The following is an 18173-nucleotide window of genomic DNA, read 5'->3' on the forward strand; positions in this document are numbered from 1 at the left end:
AGTCTGCCAAATTGCAGACGATTCTAGCATTGGTTTTTTTTGTTGCCACACTGCAACATGAAAGCTGCAATCTAAAGTTAGATTGGGGATTGGTATTTGCATTTCAAATTCACCGGGAATCAAGGTGTATCTGTTTAGAAGAGGAAAGCTCAGCTAATTGTGCCTAAATCCCTTTAATTGGATACACTTGCCTAGAATCTTTGCGTTAGGATTTCTGTAGCACCTACATTTTTGCACTGGGTAATTCAGGACTGGTGGAGATTTTGCTCCTAAACATGTGAAGAACTATTTGTAATATAGAGGCATAAATTAAGAGCCTTAGCTGTGATTTTTAAATGACTCATTGAATCTTAAAAATTCTGAACTACCATATAGATCAGAACTAGGGGGCCACATTCTGGAGCCATGCAAATAGGTCCCCAAAATACATGCAAACATACACTGCAGAAGCAGCACTGATGTGTTACCTGTGTTCTGAGCAGCAGCACAGCTCCCTGTGCAGAGTAATCCTGCCACACTCTTCAAAGGCACCTTCCAGCTTGGTATCAAAACAGCAGAAGCAGGAATAATCTGCACCGGGGACTGTGTGAAGCGGCTAGGTCTTGGGGTGTAATCTTTGATCCCTTGCAGACTCACTGAATTCCCCCATGCTTTTATAATCCTATTGTGCAACTCACTATGCTCTGTCAGTGCTGCCTCTACCCCACCCATTTTCTTCTCCCATTCCTATCCCTGCACTTTTCCCCCAATGGTTAGCCAAGTTATGCCATCTTTTCTTTCAATCCCTTCCCAAATCCTACTGTTCCGGTGACACCCTCAGGAGGTGAGTTAGCCTGTTAGGCCCTTACACACATTATATATGTCTATGTAAACTAATGGCACCGGAAGAGATGCCCACCCCCGAAGTGGATAACCTCAAGAGCCCATCCTCCCTGCCCTCTGTTACTCTCACTTGCTTAGATGTGGCAAAACACTTTGGGGCAGGCATGATGTCTGTCTACTCTCTCCAAAGCACCTTCAACATTTTTGGACACTGCATAATAGTACTGATGATGTATAGGGACCGCAGTGCCGACTCTCTGGTCCCATTCTGGGATGCCCCTTTCTGATTCCTATCACATAGGCTCTGCAAAGCAACCTGTCTGTAAGCTTTGGTGAACACTGGAACAGGAAAAACCCAGCTTCTTCTCTGGACTAGGCATGGGCATGGGCATTCACAGCCAGCTAGTGTAGTCTCTTGTACTGCTCCCATTACCGTAGTGTTCAAGCAGCTCACAATCGTTGTAATGGATTTATCCTCACAACATCCCACACAGTAAGGAAGTACTGTCACCACCATTTTATAGAGGGGGAACTGAGGTGCAGAGATGTAGCTAGATGCTGTTGGATTGCTCAGAAGATGGGTCTAACAAATATTTATTAAGGCAAAACACTCAGAGTAGTGATCAATACTCACAAATGATCAATTACTCAGGACGATCTCATCACAGTCGCCTCCAGCACTGGACAATATAGCTTAAATCTCCCTTCGTTACACGCAATTATTTATAACTTCTTGTTATCTTATGTATAAGATTTAGTCTTTCATTTCCATGTTAGCTTTCCTCCCCTGGCAGTACAGGCTTAGTGTTAGTCCCAACCAATCTTTTCTAGCTTTTTAGTTACACTAGCTGTTCTTATTCTCACGAACACGACTATTCTGCAATTTCTTACACATACACAGGACTGCTTATGCTGTTAAATGTTATCAGAACAGACTGCTAAAATCCACAACAGGCTTCTGTCCGGTCAAAATATGCCTTCGCTCCCAGCAGCTGCCTAAATACCTTTGACAATCTGAGCCTAGGTGATTGACCCAAGTCACATAGGGAATCGATGATGGAGCAGGAAACAGAACCCACATGTCCCCGGCTAGAATTGAACCCCCAGGCTGCCATTCCATATGCTGTGCCTGGCAGGCTTTGACCCTGTGCTTTGACTTATGGCTCTTTCCCTGGGGCTCAGGAGTTAGGGATGCTAGCTCTAAAAAAACCTGATTGATGTATAAGTCAGAAACAGATTTTAAAATTCTGTGGCGTGTTGACAAAGCACCCAGTTGAAATAGCCTCAATGAAAATCACCCTAACTGAAATGTTTTGATTTATCTATCTTTACTTCACACTTATAAAGTGAGGGACTGATTTAGTGATGCTGAAGCTCTGCCACTAAGGTATGAGGTCTATAAATCCTGGCAGGCATGTTTTAAGCTTGGATTTATACACCCTGATCAGATTTTCTGTATCTGTTTCTAGCATGCAGGAGTGATTTTGTAATGAGCACCCTGAAAGGTTTCTCATTGTATGTGCTACAGTCTGATTAGGGGATGCTCTTTACAAAACCTTACCGAGAGATGGATTCTCTCATCCAGCCTTGTGGTACTTTACACTTCAGAGGTTGGAAGTCCAATCAATAACCCTTTGCCTGCCTGCCTCATTTGTAAATCAGCAGAGAGGAGACCGGCAGGTTGGAGGAGGGCTGAGCTGTTGGGCTAGGCAATGGTGCTGGGTTTTAGGTACCTGTGACACAGATCGGTTCTTTCCTTACCCACTGCTTTATGGCAGGTGGAGTCATTGTAGCTCAGTGTGGGGATGGGGGAAGAGTGAGAGGCATAAAATTCAAAACCAGACAGGACCACACTGATCATCTCATCTGCCCTCCTGTATGATTCACGTCATAGAATTTCACCCAATAATTCCTCCGCTGGGCCTGGTAACTTGTGGCCAAACGAGAAATGAAGGAAACGATTTTTTTTACCCCTGGTAAATCTGACTTTGGAGTCTGTGCCGTACAGAGTAAGTTTTTTGAGATATAAAATCTGTTCTTCATTCAACAGCAAAGAGGTCCCCCGTCGCATTTTGTCTTAGGTCAGTAATGCAGCCTAAGGTGAGAGACTCAGGCGGTACAGTATATCGGACGCACATAATCTTGCCTTTCATATACTAACCTATTCGTGGTTCTTCATGAGCAAGACCAATATGCAGAAGGTACTGGAATGTGGCAGCTGCTATTGTGTACGCTTCTGCCGAATGAGCTTTGATATGAATTCATTTAGCAAACTGAATTAACTTTAAACCAGAAACTCAGGGCCTGATTCTCCACTCGCTGACACTGGTTTTGAGCCAGTGTGAGACTCCAGTGCCTTCAGTGGAGTTGCGCCTGATTTACAACACTGTATATGAGAAGAAGATCGAGCCTATAATTGTGGGGAAATTGCTTAACTCTCAATTATAGCTGGGCATTGAAGCACTTTTCAAATGCAAACAACCTTCAGCTGCTGAAACAAAGCGAAATTTTAATTTGATTAGGAGTAAAACAAGACTGCCCCCCATATGCTTTTCACTGTTCTGGGTAATGTGAAAGGTGCCTTGGTGTTTTGGCTGTTAAACATTATAACACACATAATGATGCTTTAAAAATGACCTCCTGCATACCAAGATCATTTGAGTTATTAACATTTCTGTAGAGTCTGGCTTAATAGATCATAAACAGAACTGCAGGACTGTTAAGGAAACGATCAAAGTTGAGTGTTCTCCTGAGAGCTACAGCTGGGCAGGTTGACAGGATTTCTGTGACTTAATGACCAACTTTCCTACTAGCCTGCAGTCTGACCCTGTGTATATGATATACTAGCATGTGGGTATCTATACAAACCTCTTGGTATGTATGAATACAGATGGAGGCAGTCCAAGTCCTACATCCTCCTCTCCCTACAGAAGGTGTTTTAATGTTCCAGAAAACCAAACCCCTCTATTTAATGCTCACATGTGTAAATGGAGAGAACTGCAGATAATATCAAGAAACTTTGCTCCTTAAATCCATTAGGAATATGTAACTCCTGTGTCTTGAGATGATACTGTAGCTCTTATTGTTGTGTGCTGGATCAGTGAAAAGAGCAAATCTTGGAGAGCTGGGAATTCAAGTATAAATTCAAGTAGAAGTGGTGATGATTCTAACTCTGACATGTTTCACCTGACCCCAAAAGTTTCTTCTCTTGATCTCTGTGCATTATGTTTTCATGATGCAATAGTCCTGCAGGAGTCCACTTCTGAATGGTTACAATTAAATGTCTTCAACAGATGAAGGAATGGCTAGGTGGACAAGAGGTAGCAGAAAAAGATCCATGAAGTACGTGGAGTGCAAAAGATAATGTAAACTATAGCACTGCCCAAATGATGCATACCTAGAAATCATTCAAAGTGTCCAGGATTAGTAATATCTGTGAAAACATGCTATAATTAGCATGACGCTAGATATTCAGGATTTACGGCACAATAGCGATTTAATGACCAAAATGCTTCTGCTATTGCACCAGCCTCTCAGTAAAAATGTAGGGTGAATTTACATGTAGATATAAATCATAAACTCTTGCTAAACTATTTCCCCAGCCTGAGGCAGACACTTGCTGGGCCAAGTTCATCTTTGGTGTAACTCCATAGACTGCATATTTGAACAGCATATGTTCTTACTAAACTAAACCTTGACATGAAGTTTTCTACTGGAGTTACACTAACTATTCTTATTCTTAAAGTTCCACTTTGCCTAAATACTTTTTTATTGAAACAATTACTGCCAGCCATGAGCTACATAACAGACATAGGAGCACTCACCAGGAAGATCATTCAGAAGCCAAAATCGAGACACCGAAGAAGAGAAATATGGGTGCTCGGTTCAGATTGGCAAAGGTACAAAGACAGAAAGCTGCCTAGTGGAATTTTCCAAATTGCTTAAACGGGTTAGGCATCTATCTCCTTCTGAAGTCCCATTATGTGCCTAAATACCTTTGTAAAGCTGGCCCTTTGTGTGCTGCATTGTGTATGTGGGAGCTAGGAGAACAAAAATACAGATAAGAAAGCAAACCATGATCAAGATCATCTTCTCTTGACAACTGTGTAGAAGATAAACTAGTAATGGGTTGGTAACATCACAAGGACAAGCCAAGAAATAATGATTACATGCATATGGTATAATGGAGCCCAAATGACTAGTAAGGACAAGAGAGCAGATGGAGATAAAATAGGAATCTTTGCAGAGCCATCTTGGTCGTCTTAGCCACGTCAGGAATGTATAGTGGCACCATGGAGAAGCCTTCAACTTCCAAGGGACGGAAAGAAGATGAGGATGGTTAGGTGTCACAAATTATACCATTTCCCCAATGTTCCTGGTTGGCTTCCAGAAGGCCTAAAGGAAATCCATAATGTGTTGCTCTACCAATAGAAAGCCCTGCAAAATACAAGCTATGAAGGTATAAAAATTATGTCAGAGACAGTCCCTCTGTCGACAGTATCTTTTTACTGAGGTGTCATTTATGTCACTGAACACTTTCATAAATGCGTTTGCTAAAAGTATCCATTTGCAGGCTGTACACAAGTATTTTCCTCCCTGGTTTTATTTCCTCAAATTGTAGACATGGTTGCAAGTGGCATCATTTGCAAGGCTCAGAAATGACAACACAGTTCTGTTTAGCAACCAAGAGGAAATCCTTAATGGTCCAAACCAAAATCTGATTAGGATGCCAGGTCTTTACTAGTGGTAATCAGCGTATTAAAACATTTGGGGTGAAATACTGGCTCTGCTGAAGTCAATGGCAAAACTCCCATTGGCTTCATAGGGCCAGGGTATCACCCTTGATGCACAATTGTTGCTTATGGAAAAATGTAGGATGCACAATTCCCAATTTCAGGCTAATCTTTATGCCATGAAATAATTTAAATTAAACTACTACAACTTATTTGTGTTGCATTAGCACCTATAATCACCACAAAGATTGGGACCCTGTTATGCTGGGTGCTGTACAAGTATATAATCAATCATTCCTGTTCCAAAGAGTTCACAATCTAAAATCACAATTTAGCAAGATATTTAAAGGTGTGGCTAATTTTTAAGTATGTGAATAGCTTCATTGGCTTCAATGGGCCTACTCACAGGCTTAACCTTAGGCATGTGCTTAAGTATTTTTCTGAATCAAGGCCTAAGTACTGACAATCTTTTTTTCCCATTTTTCTCTATTCTCATATCCCATTCCCTGCTCCCCTTCATAATACTCCATACTGCATGTGCTGGCCTACAGAGAAGCCCCTAGAGTGTTTCATTAATACAGTTAGGCTAAGGCAACTGTATTCTCGCAAATGTGCTGTCTCAATAGTCAACAAATGTAGGGTCTCCAAGCCACACACAATACCCTGTGGTTCCATACTGTTCTCAGCAATCACGGATAAACAACAACATTGTAGAAATAGGCATTCGATTGGAAGCTTATTTAGTGAACTGTTGTAAACAATAACCGTTCTGTACAGTTCGTAAGCTTATAGTGATCTCTGTCCGAGGCAGCCAACCCAAAATGGTCATGGCTTTTATTATAAAAAGGTGGAGCAGAATTGTACTTCAAACTTTGCGGAGAACTTACAGGAGTGTCATGAGAGATGTATGTAGCTGCGCCTCTTATTTTACTATGTACTGCACCTAACCACATGTCTGGATTCATCTGTTGGCAGGGGCAGCTATTGTGGGAGAGAGAGATGATATCGTAGGTGCTGTCTCATGGAGACTGCTTTTGTTTTTTCTTGTTTTGTTGCTTCCATTAATCTTAACGTCAAAGCCATTCAGATTCAAAGTACGTGGCTACACTTTGTGTATAGAAGACTTAACCAAAAAGTCGTCGACCATAATCTTTTGTTTCAGGTTTTGGCTGCTGCTTGTGGAAAAATCAAATAAGCTTCTCCTTTAAGGCTCTTTCCCATTTAGCCTTGCCCTATCTATTAGATCTATAAATATACCAAGAGCCTTGCCTCTGCACTGCCAATGAGGACAGCAAAATTAAGGTAGCTGACATCTTAACTTCTTCAAATCCGTCTCTGCTGGGATGCCTAATAATTGCGACCACCTGGTATCGATCGGGCAAGTGCTGAGCTTCACTTGTGCTTTTATGCTCAACTCTGTTTGTTAGCTCAGCTCCCAATCCCCCACTCTTGCCCCCCTTTGTTTGTTTTGCCTAACTGTCCAACCCTGTGTGATCATACAGATTGTCAGCTCTGTGGGGTAGGGACTGTCATCTTTGTTGCTTGTCTGTACAGCACCCAGCACAGTGGGGGCCTGACTCTTGATTGGGGTTCCTAGACACTAAGGCAATACAAATAACACCACCACCAGCCCCTCTCTTGGGTGGGTTCTTCCCTTGGGCAGTAGTGCAATGGATTACAAGTACCCGTGACTCCTTCAGAGGATCTGTTCCATTCCAGGCCAATATGTTTTGACGATGCATCATGATGTGGCAGGAATGTGTAAAGTATATTTCTGATGAGTGGGATGGAGGAGGCCAGTAGCCTCAAACAGCTAACCTGTGGTGGAAGAGAAATGATGAACCTTCACATTTTAGCTTGGACTCAGCTGTATCCAAGTAACCCTTTGCTACTGAACACTGAAAGCTTCTCTGTGCGTGTGCTTTGTCCTCAAGTATATTCGTAGTAAATTCTCACGGCATTTGGAAAACTTGAAATTTGCTCCCTAGGCAAACCCCTGGTGACTCCCAACCAGTTTGTAAAATGACAAAAAGGGATTGCAGAATCTTGACTGCACTGCTCGGCATGCCCTCTGTTTAGTCATTTTTGCACACCGGTGGTGGGAACCCAGAGTGTTGTACCCTGCAGTGGGCCAGCTGGCTTCAGACCAGCTAGCGTTGTCTTCCACATCACTCTAGGGTCCTCTAACCAATGTATGTTTTATTCTGTGTCCCTTGGAAATTGCTTGGGGGACAAGACAAAAGGGGGGCGTGAGAGGAAAGACAATCAGAGGAGAACAGCAAAGTGTCACTGGAAGGGAACATAAATTGAATCCAATGAGTACATTCTTTCAATGCATATTTGATACAAACGCTTCCATTTTTAAAAAGGTATTGAGGGAAAAGCAGTATAATATTAAAGCGAGGCACAGAATACATTTGGGATTCAGTTTGGCAGCTTGAGGTTTATTTGAAGGGCTATTGTTCTCTGTGTTGACTTTCTCCCAGGATCCCTTGTGTTTTATAATGCTTTACCTAATTTCTTGACCCCCCCCCCATTTTCCTTTACATTAGGGAGCGTATCAAAAACATCAAAGTGAGTTCCTTGCATTCACGAAGAGAAGAATTGGGTCCTCTGGTGTGTTTTAGTCATGATTAATGGTCATTTGCTTACTACACGAGTAAAGAGATGTACTTGCTAAGGAATCACAGTTTCTTTTAAGAGAATATCTATATGGCAGTTTGTACCTCTGACTTTTCTCACCTGGAGCATTGAATAAATAACTGAATTATGAATTAGATGCTTTTCTAAAGATAATTCTACATATTGCCCAAGAGACAGAGTCAAGTTAAAAGAAAACATTAAAACAAAAATTGAATTTCCTTGTCTCAGTGTTTATGCTCTTTGCTTACCTTTTGCATTCCACATATCTTGGACAAAGCAAATGACTATTATTTATTTCTTTAGAAAGTGCCACACCATAGAATGCCCATCCAGAGCTCTGAGCACCTTTGACATAAATGTGCAACACAGTAAAGACACACAAAATTAGTCAGTTACTTTTATTTCTAGTCAATTTCATGTTTTGGTTCTCATATAACAGTGCAGGAAAATATTGGAAAGAAGCCGGTTTCCACTGAAATTTTAAAAAATAATAATGGAAACATTTCTCTTGCCCCTCAGATCCTGCAAATTCCAATTTTTATAGAACCTATATTTTGAGCCCAATTTGACCTGACAGCATCCTTTTTAACCATTTGTTTAACAGTAAAAGTGTCCTTTTTGGTACAGTAATGGCGATTGCTTTGACAGGAAATCTCATCAACCCTTACTTACTCTAGACATACTACAGAAAAATCCTAAATAACAATTTGTCCATGAGAGCAATTGTGAGCATGTCTTCTGTATTTGTGATGGCGAGAGAGACAAATGATCAGGAAGACAGAATTCATTAAGACGCTAGTTTTTACTTTGGGCATTCCGTTTCAGATTTGCACAGAGCTTGTTATGTTTGTGGCCAAGATTTAATGAGAGAACTTTTGACAGCTCTGGTGAGTGTTGACTTTTTTTTTCTCTGTTTGTTTGCTTTGAGTTGATCAAGATTCATCTTGTATCTTGGAACCACACAAACCTGCATTTCACTGACAAAATTCTCAACTTGGCCTAATAATCTCAGAATGCCGCAGAGCAGCAGATCCACAAAGTAGGATGAAAGGCACTTGTTTCATGGTCTTGTCAGAACAAAACAGGTACAACATGGACATCAATAGACTAATCAGCCCCATGTTGTCCTGTCAATGCACCTCAGTCCAGACCTAGAGGAATGTCTCTCAGAGTGGTAAAATTCTGCAGTTGATTCTTCATTGCCCATTCAATCCTTGCCCTCTCCAAGGAGATTGCCAATAAAATGGTGGTTTTGATTAGAGCTGAGCAAATAATTGAAGTTTGGTTCCTTGAAAGAACCAACAAATCCAAAAAGAAATCGATTCGTTTTGAATCACAATTGAAACATTTTTTTTTTCTTGCAGAAATGAAAAACTAAAATAATCTTTGTTTTGGGTCAAACAAAACATTTTGTTTGAACTGAACCATATCTGTATTTTTTTCCATTTCTTCATGTTTTGGGGTGTATTTTACCCTTGTAAAATAATTAAACAAATCTAGCTAAAATGAAACATCAGTTTGAAATTGAAAGTCAAAACATTTTGTTTAAAAAATGTTGAAACCAACCGTTTTGAATTTTTAAATAAAAACAAATATTCAGCTGAAACTATTCGCCATATTTGATCCGAATTTGCAAATTGTTTTGGTCACCGTAAAACTGCCTTTTCCAGCAAATGGACTATTCATGTGAAAAATTTCTCATAGCTCTGGTTTTGATATTGTAGCATGTGCATGCGCGCACACATATACATTTTATTCAGACTGCTGTATACAGTATATCACAAGCACATGAAACTAACTAACTAAATAATAATAATGGCCTGTATTGATATTCAGATGGAATCATGGGGCAGGAAAAGAAGTGTGTGCTTTGAAGATAGGCACACAAACAACTCTTGTATTCTTATTGATTGCCTCTGGGCACTTGGCCTGTTAAAATGTCTTTGTTCTTCTCATGACTCGCATGTGATTTTTAGTAAATACTTTTTTCTTTTTAGAAAATTAGCTATGCATCTAGTGCAAGAGATAATGATCTCCTGAGCAAGAAGCAAGAATTGCACAGTTCTTCCACGTAGCTAAGGAAGGGAATGTGTGCTGGGATATTTCAGGTGCCACGGGCAGTTAGTCTTACTTTCCTTGCTCAGTTAGAGAGGGCTAAAATTGGTCATTAACATTGCTCCTTGATAATGCAGTTGTCATCTCTTGGGTTACTAGAGATCTCCTTAAATCAAGGCACTGATATTCAGTAGAGAGACTTATAATGATGAGCTTTATGGATTGTATCTGCCCTTTGAGTATTCGCACATTGCTGCCAAAGAACCTAAAATCCCGTCCCGGTTAATGATTCTGTAGGAAAAGCGGACTCTTCTTTGGTTTCTGGAGGTATTCCGGGTTCATTACAAGCCTGAGGCTAGTTTAGGTAGCGTTATGTATAAAAGCCCCGGTACAACTAACAATAGTGGGGCAAATCCTCAGCCAGTATAAATATTGAAATCATCAGGAGTGTGGCATGGAGTTACTCCAGCTGAAGACTGGGCCTGAGATTTGGTTTTCAAAATAAAAGGATTCACTCAATCTTACAACACTGATGTAAGACAAAGACCAAGACAGATTTAATGCTTGCTCTGTTAATTGCCCAATGGCCATTCTTTCAGCACAGAGCTGCATATGTGTGCCAGAATAATTTGTGTGACATAGGAGATCTGGCTTGCAGAGGGGACTAGGCAGTCATTTTCGGAGGCCTGGAGAAAGCAGGTCATCTCCTCCCTGCCTTGTGGTTCTGGAACTGGACACACCTTTTAGATTTGGGTGTTTATCAGCAGTGACCTGAGATGCCCCTTCTTATTGGCATGTAGTTTTCACCTCTGTTTGCAGCCCCTATCTATTTGGCCCAGGGTCTCCAGAGACTATCCTTGGTACCTTAAGTACAGGTATGTGGTGTCTGTCATATAGTTTCCATAACATACTTGATTTTAATAGAGCTAAGAATTAAATAAGATGATTGTTTGGCTGTAGTAAGGTTAACATAATAGAAATCTAATGCATGCCTTCTCCCATCAAATGCAGCTGAATAATGTTTTATGATGACAGGGAAATCATGCATTAAAATCAGACCCTGCTCCTTGGGAGATGAATGAAGATCAAGTGAAGTTCAGGTCAGTCATGTTAATCTGAAGCAAATAGGATTGTGGGATTGGGGAAAGGGGGAGGCCCTTTTATACCTGAAAATTCTGTAGTTTAGAGGCTTAAAAACACTCCATAGTAAACATTAGTGAAACCTCCATATCATTACCATTTTATAGGAGACAAATCAGTTTAGTATTTCATTTCTTGCAGGTCTTTCATTCTGGTGCATGTGCAAATCCTGCTGGGTGGCAGTGTCTCATACAAATAAGTCTGAAATGCAAAGACAGCCATGCAAATTAAATGTCTTCACCTCCTGTGTGTAGCCATAACTAGGCTTTATCAAAGACAGAATGGAGAGAGAGTCTGATTATTAAGGAAGCAACAGGAAGACAGATGAACACCCAGGGAACCAGAACTCGGAGCATTGTAAAATGATCGAACTAGCTGAGAAAGCACTGCACCTGTAATGCAGTAACACCCTATATCTGTATGACCTTTCTGCAGGTGGAAGGTGAAATTGACAAGAGCCTTCCAGGCAGCCAGGCAGCTGTCGTTTTGATTTTCCTGATGATTTTTTTTCAAAATTGAAATGAAAAGGGCTTTTTCAATCAGGAAGGCATCCCAACTAAAGTTTCCCAGCCAGCTCTAAATAAAAGGCCTGTGCACACATTTTTCTAATCTAGAGGTTTACCATCCCTTGGCAGAGACCTTAAGCAGGGCCCTCTTTACTCCAGAGCCCTGGCCTGTGGGGTCCGTGCCCAAGCAAACTACTTCTCATCAGCAACTCCCAACAACCACTCCTCTGCCCTCGAGAATGTCACTTTTATCCCCCCCAGAAGCACTTTATATTAGAGCTGGCCTACACATGGAGTTATTCAGGAACAGCTATTCTTGAATTACTCCCTGTGTGGACACACTTATCCTGGATTGAGAGTGTCTTGTTCCTATTTAGCTTATCCCACTTTGAAGGCACAGGAACAAGGAGCTCTTATTCCAGAATTAGAGTGTCCACTCCTATAGCTATTCTGGAATAGCAATTGCACTTTAAATTCATACCCTACCTTAACCTTAGACAATTTTCAAGTGTAGATAAACCCTTGGATTTGGGGCTTTTTGGTTCTCCTGTATTTACAAAGTGGGATTCCCTACCTTGACAAACGGGTCTATCAAGCTTGATGGGGGGGGTTGGTGGGTGGTGTCAGAGAAGGATATCAAAGTGAAGGGGGTCTAGTATTGTCCATCGAGTGTGGGTAAATGGGTGGCTATCTGAAGTTATTGTCCTCTTTGCTGGATAGGTATAGCCAACCTCTGCTTGAGGTTAACCCCTTGAATTCATACAGGATTCCCTTACAACAGTCAGACAAACAGATAGTACGTGTAATATCCATAAGTTATTACAGAGCCGCTCCATATCTGTCATAAGCATCACAGGGCCTTTTCCCTCTTGCTCTTTGACCTTACTTTAGCATTGAGCAACATGTAGCATGACTGCAGTGTGACACCATGTCTAGGCTTTGTTGTCATGCCTTAAAATTAACTTCAGTCTGTCTGGGCTGTCTCATGCTAAAAACCAAGAGACTTTCAATTTCCCTGTGATTCTGAAGCTGAGTGCTGATGAGCTCCTCTGCCATGCCAACAGAGAAATCCTCTGTCTTTATGTTTATTCTTTATTGCTGCAAATGCTCCCAGGGAAAATGGCTGAATCAGAAATAACTGACTGGCTTTTAACTTTAACTCCTTCTTACATCCTGTTTTCTTTTCTAAGCAATATTCCTTCCCAACATTTGGCAACAGCCAGCCAGAATCTCCTTGCAGTGTCTCTGGGCATCACCGTTGACTTGGAAACGTATTGTTACTTGGTTTGAAATGTTTGTCTTTTACCTCCAGAGTTCAGACTTTTCCCCCCCCTTCTTGTCTGCCAAGTGCTTATGCAACTCAGCACTGGAGCTGTCTGCTTCCTGAGGGTGTCTGGGCTGGCATGGGATTAGCTTGGACATGCAGCCTGTGCAGTGCAGCCCTGGGCATATTTTCAACATTCTGGATCAGCTTCTCAGTCCATCCGAGAGCAGTTTCCTGTATCGTTTTTAGCATTTCACCTCTGCTCACTCGTGAACTCATGCTAGGGTTTGAAATAACAGTTTAATACCTTGCAGTTTGGTTTTTATACCTACATTTCAATTCCAACCACATGTTTAGATTACAACTTTGGTTGCATTCCTTTCTTTAGTGTTTATTATCTGTAAACCTTTCTCTACTCTTCCTTGCTTGTCAGAATATAGAATGTGTCCTTTTACATACACACACTAGTTAACGATTTTCTATGTAGAATCTACACTTCAAAATAATAGAGAAATTGACAACAGTTGTACTTTTTCCCCTAGTTGATTCCTGATCATAACCCTGAAACTGCAAGACAGTTGTAGGCTTAAGCAAGTAAAATTTATGTTTATGCTGTCTATGCACAATGATTTCACTGAACCATAGAATTTAGAGATAGAAATGACCTACTAGATCATCCTGTCTAGTCCCTACCCCCTAAAAAAACAATCTGTAGTCTAAAAGCTGCATTAATTTCTGCCATTTCCCCCCAGTTGTTAGGTGTTCTTTGTAGTGGCCCTGACAACAAGGAATGAGAGAGATAATCATGTCATAAATAATGCCATTGGTCTGCCAGCCTTGCTGCAGAGCAGAGTATATTGAGATTGTCACTTGCTTTTAGAATCATTTTTGGTAGGAAATGGAATTTAACTTACAGACATTGAACCTGAGTATTGGACAGAAGTGACAAATTTACAGCTAAATGTCCGTCCATCACCAACAAACTAAACATTGATTTTCAGAGGTACTAAAATCCTGCAGCTCCCATTGTCTGCAGCTGGAATTGAGTGCTCAGTACTTCTGAAAATTAGGCCAATCCTGGCTAGGGAGGAAGTGTGGTTGGTGATTAGAGAATGAGCCAGAAGTTCTCGGTTCTAGTCCTGGCTCTGCCAGTGACTCATTGTGGGACCTGGGGCAAATCACTCTAATTTTTGCCTTTACATTCCTCATTAGTATATGAGGGATAAAAGTGCTTCCCTAAGCCACACAGGTGTGTGGCGGGGTGCAAAAGTTAACACTTGGAAAGCCCATGGTTCTGAGAGAAAAGGAGCTCTAGAGGGTATAGAGCATGGTTACAGCAATACAAATAATATACATAGTGCAGAAGCTTCTGACAATGTTGTTACCTGCTGTGGGGTGTTGTGAACTGTGCATCATGTACATTCTTGTATTATCTACATCAGGATTCTGGTTAGTATTTGTAGTGTGATGCTGGAGGAAACCCGGTGTAGCCTTTAAATAAATCCTGCAACTTAAACATACTAACTGCGGTACTATGTGGGGGAACTATCACTACCACATACTGCTACCTCTCCTGTACCTGTTCGTTGGTTAAATGTTTCCAGGCTCCAGTGCTGTCATTCTGGCATTCTTCATAAGCCTCACCAAAGCTTCGTGATCGTAGATTCATAGATTTTTAAGACCAGAAGGTTCGTTATGATCAGTTCGTCCGACCTCCTGCATGCCACAGGATGTAGAATTTCACCAAGAGGCTCCGGCATCAAGCCCAATAACTTCTGGTTGGGCTCGGTTTTTAGAAAGGCGTCCAATCTTGACTTCAAGTGATGGAGAATCCAACACATCCTTAAGTAAGTTATTCTAGTAGTTAGCTACCTTCACTGTACAAATTTTGCACCTTATTTCTGAATTATTGCATCTTATAGTCTGAATTTATCTAGCTTCAGCTTCCAGCCAGTGCATCTTTTATGCCTTTGTCTGCCAGACTAAAAAACACTCTACTATCAGAAATCCTTTCCCCATGTAGGTACTTATAACCCATGATCATGTCACCTCTTAGCCGTCTATTTGTTTAACTTAGTAGACTGAGCTTCTTTAGTCTCTTGCTTCAGACCCCAAATCATTCTTGTAGCTCTTTCCTGAACCCTTTCCAACCTGTCAACATCCTTTTTAAAGTATGGACACCAGAACTGCTGGTGTTAATTGACATCAATGGCAGTTCATGTTTGTACTGAGGGTGGAACTTGGTCCTTGGTGATTTACTGAAAACAGTGTAAACTCATGGTAGTTGATAGACTGGAGTCAAATTGGTGACATGGTTGAAGGTAGTGGCGGTCTTTCAAACTCTTCCCACAGAATAAACTCCACCCATGTGAATTGCCATGTGATATTCAAATAATGGTGGTGTGTGCCACTTGGCTCCTGTTCGGTGGGCCTTGAATATGCTCATAGGCTGTGCTGCTCTCATTGGTCTTGTCTCCTTCTTGATTGGGGAGACAATAAGTGGTGGTATCTCCCAAACACCACCCACTTGTGACACCAAAATGAGACAACCCTCACGGTAAATATCTGTGGAAATCTGTGATTTCTCCCCTTTCCTTTTTTATAAGAGAAATATAGTAGTTAGCAGTATTGACATTTAAATGATCATCATTGTATCTGAGTTAACACCTCACTGAGATGAATGGGGCAGTTCACTCCTTTCAGAGCTTTAGTTCCAGGTTCTCTGCAGACGGAGACAGGCATCTGTACATCCAATTTGAGGGATTTTCTTTGCAACCATAACAGCTACAGACTGACATAAAGAAAAGAAAGCTGAGATTCTGGAAAAGAGAACAGTAGTTCCAGGGAGGTGCCAACATGGCATATGAGCGTACCAGCTGGTTACAAGCCCTGATACTAGACTGCACATTTTGCTCATATATGATCATGTTACTCCAGTAGCAGAAGCAGCAATGGAGTTCTCATATATTTCAGATGTTTCCTTAAAGATCATCCTCACAAATATGCCTATAAAACTAGTTTGTTTTATTAACTGTTTCTTGAGACAGATTATGGATGGAGATGAATACAGTTGATTTATTTGTTTATGGTAGATGTGAATTGATACGGTGAGAAACTGGAAAAGGGTGTACGTTTTATTTTTACCACAGTGGGTTGTTTTCTATAAACAGGTATCAAGTTCACATCACACAACTCGCTGCTCACAGGGGCTTGGTTATTAATTCCATCCAGCAGAAACCAGTGGGGTACATCCACATTGGTACATGAATGTTCTATAAGAAAGAAATGCCTGTTTATATGTAAGTATTTAGTAGATAAGGTGCCAGTAGATGGCACCCAGGATATATTCAAATAATACATTTTCACTTGTAGTCCATCACGTCAGTAATTTATGAACTGCAGATTCAGGCCATGGAGGTCAGGAGGTCATTTCCTCCTGTGTTACCCTATATCCTTTTATCTGTAACCTCATCGCTTTCTGTTAAGAAGATCCACTGCTGTTGTGTGTGAACTGACATTTGAGTGGGCTGCTGGCACATAAATAGTTCTGTGCGTGAGTGGCTGAAAGGCAAGTATCTAGTACACTAAAGCAAGTGGATAGCTTTCATCTCAAAGCTTTCTATGTGAGTGATGGGCTTGACTGAGGCTTTGTCTTCACTACCCGCCGATCCGGCGGGTAGCAATCGGTCTATCGGGGATCGACTTACCGCGTCTAGTGAAGACGCGGTAAAATCGATCCCTGATCGCTCTGCCGTCGACTCCGGAAATCCACCTCGGCAGGAGGCGGCAGCGGAGGCGGCGGCAGCGCGGCAGCGGTCGACTTTCCCGCGTCCTCACCGCTAGGTAAGCCGACCTAAAATACGCAACTTCAGCTACGGTATTCACGTAGCTGAAGTTGCGTATCTTAGGTCGGACCCCCGCTGCAGTCTAGACCTAGCCTTAGGGTCAGTTCACCTGTTGCCTTTCTAAGTCTGCTGGCCAGGGTTGTTATCTTTCCACTCAGAGCAGCTCACCTAAATAGGGTTTAGCTGCAGAATGAAATTGACCAGAATAGCTATTCCAGAATAGTTCCCCTTTGGACTCTCTATTCTGAAATTCAAATGACTTTTACTCTGGAATAATTACTCTGGAATCAAACCACTTTTGTTCTGGAATAGTCTACACAAGAGAGCTATTCCAGAATAGCTAAATTATACCAAAACTACTCCACAATAGTTTGCCAATCAATTTCCTCCATGTACACAAGTCCTGTCTAGCTTCTCTCTCCCTCTGCACCAGACTTGGGAAGATCTCAAAAATGTATTTAGTGCTGGCAAAAGGTGCCGGACTGTTAGCACTGGAAACTGAATATCATCTTTTGTCTATCCACAGAATAAATAGAGCATGGGTAGTAATGATGCAAAGTTTTCAAGGTGTCCTTACTACCCCCACCCCACCACATTTCAATCCCAGCGTGGCAGGAACATTTCCAAGGGCGAGAGAGCATTTGGCTCTCCATGTCTCATTCCGTTCTTGTCCTGTCTGCTCAGGCCCAGTTAATGCTGATGAGCTGATGGTTTTGTGAGGTAGAGAATTCCCCAGTAGGAACTCCTTAGGTTAGTGGCTTTTTAAGAGGAAACACATCAGGCATGAACTGGATACTCAAACTGGCACCTGCAGCTAATATGTTGCATAGGCCCCCAAAAAGGTAGTCACGTGGGAAGTACATTTGGTCTTTAAAAAAAGATGACTTTTTAAATACAGTATTTCAACAAGGGTAGGGAAGTATTTTGCTGGGAATCAACACTATATACAGACATTGCTATTTGTCCTATATTGAGGAATGTCACTCAATTGGGTGTGTTGTGTGTGTATGTACATTATAATTTAAGGGATGTCAAGAAAATGGAAAGGCCTCAAGCCTTGAAACTGTTCCTTTTTGCCATTCTGTCGTAGTAGAAATACGTTCTTTTTTAAAAATCGGAATCTAAGCAGATAATTTGGTTATAATTGAAATAAATTGATTCTCAG

The sequence above is a fragment of the Emys orbicularis genome, chromosome 9 (assembly GCF_028017835.1).
Source record: "Emys orbicularis isolate rEmyOrb1 chromosome 9, rEmyOrb1.hap1, whole genome shotgun sequence".
Classification (NCBI taxonomy): domain Eukaryota; kingdom Metazoa; phylum Chordata; order Testudines; family Emydidae; genus Emys; species Emys orbicularis.